Source organism: Mizuhopecten yessoensis, unplaced genomic scaffold (assembly GCF_002113885.1).
Source record: "Mizuhopecten yessoensis strain PY_sf001 unplaced genomic scaffold, ASM211388v2 scaffold715639, whole genome shotgun sequence".
NCBI classification, from domain to species: domain Eukaryota; kingdom Metazoa; phylum Mollusca; class Bivalvia; order Pectinida; family Pectinidae; genus Mizuhopecten; species Mizuhopecten yessoensis.
Window position 1 is genome coordinate 25066 of NW_018479717.1, and position 3356 is coordinate 28421.

At 32.3% G+C, this 3356-nt stretch overlaps 1 long non-coding RNA gene across 1 annotated transcript; it reads left to right on the top strand.

Moving 5' to 3' along the window:
• The first annotated feature begins 107 nt into the window (after positions 1-107).
• LOC110441168 lies at positions 108-2480 on the top strand. Its single transcript, XR_002461838.1, has 3 exons — positions 108-137; positions 462-639; positions 1169-2480. It is a non-coding gene; the product is annotated as an uncharacterized LOC110441168 (long non-coding RNA).
• Positions 2481-3356: the final 876 nt, after the last annotated feature.

Below are 3356 nucleotides of genomic sequence, written 5' to 3' on the forward strand. Positions count from 1 at the left end.
TTTGGGAGGGTTTCGGCTACGTTGTGGAATAGCTTACCATCTGCTAATAGAAAGTCAAATACCCGGGCCAAGTTCAAGAGGGACATCAAAACTCACGTCTTCACGTCTGCCTTTTAGAATCTTTGCAAAGACGTCAGGTAAATACCACCCTTTTATTTGTTCAATTATTCGCACATTGCTTAATGCTTAAATGTATAAAAGTGATTGTAAGCCTTTGTTTATTGTTTTCACAATTATAACCATTACTATTATCCATATGTTGTAAAGCGCTTTAGAGTAATTTAACAAATTATATGGGGCGCTATATAAATGTTGTATATTATTATTATCAGTATAAATTTTCTGCACTACAAATAAATAATAAGAATGTACTCAAATTTTTATGTATCTTTAGAATTTGATTAGTAAAGTCACTTAATGTTTATGCATTGTACAACATTTAGTCAAAATTCTTTAAATAGGTGTGCAGTGTGAAGATGACCCTCTCCTTCAGGAGAACAAAAAATTTAAAGATGAAGTTAAGCTTCTAAGAGCAGAGGTGAAGCAGTTGCGATGGGGAATTAACAAAATAAAGGATGACAAAGCTACACATTTCTATACAAGGTTACCATCATTTGCTGTCTTTCTGTGGTTTTTTAAGTAAGTGTTTTTTTATAAACATAAGGCTTAATAACTTTTAACTGAAATCCATTAAGTTGGGGTATACATTTATAGTGCATTCATTATCATCATTATCCCACATGAGATCACCACATTATTTAATCTTCTTTTTTTATTTATCCCTTTTCAAGTTTCAAACTTAAAGATTTAAATTACATGTAATCAAAGTGTTATCTAAATTACACCAATAATGCAGTATTTAATTGTTTTTGACTTTTTTTTTAGATCTAATGCATACCAAAATGATATTCTGCTTGATAATGTCACTGTCTATCTAGATTGTGAGTTTCTATTATGTATTAATAATTCTCTTTTCACATGGCTTTCCTGTTATTCGATAAGTACACATGTATAAAGTACTTCTAATATAATATGGCTGATATGTTACCTTTGTAACCATGTGATTGGCTAATTAGCTGGTTTTATTCTGTATGATATATCAGCACTATATCCAATTACTGATCTTCAGTAATCTTAAATTTGTTATGTATATGTTTGCTGTTTGCAGCTATTTATCACCAAAAGCTGAAAGAATGACATTCTGAGGAGGAAAGAGCACATCAACAACAGACAGACAGCGACCAATGAAGACATCAGTTCCTCTCATTGATCTGTTTTTGACAGTACTGATGAGGCTTAACGTTGGACTCTTTGTCCAGGATATGGCAGACAGATTTTCCATTTCTAAATCCACCTTTCCTAATATGTTTGTCACTCGGATCTGTATTTTGTATGAAGAATTGAAACTGATTAATGTTTTCTCATCCAAAGAACTTAAGAAACAAACAACTCCCTCTGTATTCAAGCCTTTTTCAGAATTTGCGTATTATTTTAGATTGTACTAAAATTTTCATTCAGATATCTTCCAGTTTAATCAACCAGAACTTAACATTTTCCAATTACTAGCACCATAATACTCTCACATTTTTAATTGGTATAACTCCATCTGGAATTATATCATTTGTATCACAGGCTTGGGGTTGGTAGAACTTTTGACAGACAGATTGTTATAGAAAGTTGGCTTCTTGATCTGTTAGAACCAGATGATAATGTGATGGCAGACAAGGGGTTTACTATTGCTGATCTGCTTTAAGAAAGACATAGCACTTTAAACATACCACCTTTTCAGGGAAAAAATAGTCAATTTACTGTTAAGGAAGTGTTTGAAACCCAAGAAATTGCTCAAGTTAGAATCCATGTTGAGTGAAGCATTGGTCGAGTCAAGATTTTTTATTTGTTTGATGGTGTATTACCATTATCTCTTGCACCTATTGCATCAAAGTGCTTCCAGGTTGCCAGCTGACTAACACATTTAGATGTTCCTCTTGTTGTTGAAAGCAAATAATTTTTGATACTGTTTCCACTTGATGGGTATTCTGATCAGTCTCTAAGTATATGTTACTTTGAAAGCCAATAAAAAGTACAATGGACAACTATATAGGTTTTTATAAACAGAGAAAAAAAGAGATGTTACACTTTCATGCTGAAAATAAACATGAAGGAAATTTATTTTCCATATCACATGAAATCTTTTTTGCGTCAAAATAGTGCAATATTATCTATCATGTCCCAGAAAGTATTATTTCCAAATAAAACAATTGCTGAAGGTGTACATGTAGTGATCATTATTAACCAGGACTGGTCAGGATGAAAGCTGATACAAAAGTAAACAATTGGAGACAGTCATTATTACATTATCACAAATAGTCATTTCTGTGACTTGGCATATATCAGTTGCATGTTTGGTTCTGCTTTTAGTATGAAACCTATACAGGTTATGTGACCTAATTATTACATGTTCCTGCGCCAAACCATGTAATAAATTATGTAGGCGATTTGTTTTATATTTTTTATCCACTTCAAAAAAAAAACATTTTCTGTTGGTCCATGTCTAATGTCACAATATAAACAGATTTTTCATATATATCTGCAGTATATAAAAAAACAAAATTGTTACACCAGCAAAATGCCATAAGGAGTGAAATACAATCATGAATGAAATCGTAATATATGCATAATAGGTGGGGGGGGGGGGTTTACATTAAAACAGAAAGAAAAAATTCTGAAGGTAAGGAAGCATTTTGGAGACCTATACTGCATCAAATTTAATCCTCTGAACACACCTTGTATCTGTGCATAATATTTATGAGACTTTTCAAGCTCTGGGCCTTTATCATTGATTTTAATATATATTTAAGGATAGTTCTCTAAAATGTTCAGTTTCTCTATATTACATATATTTGTTCCTTTTATACTGCAAGGCCATTTAATTTCCAGAACTCCCTCTTGGCAGGTAGTCAGTGACTCTTCCATCACAGCTGGCTCCTATATACGCTTCAGATGGTAAGAGGTACAACCCTGTGCTCTGTACCTGTACAGGAGTACCAAAACAGATAAATAGTCTGTCTTGGCTCTCTGCTCCATATCTAAACCCTATTGGATAGCAGGTGGCAATGTACAATATCTGTGAATATGTCGGTCAATCCATCATTAAATAACAACTAAAATTGCATAAATAATATTTCTGTCAATTGGATTAATAATTAAGCCATTCAAGTAATTGCTTTGTTCAAATTATTTCATTAATTTGCTTAACATCTCTTTCAAGATCAACATATGTTGTAGAGATTGTGACTGTTAGCTTGATGTATATAATACAAGACATCAATAAATGTACATATCTGATACTCCTCTAA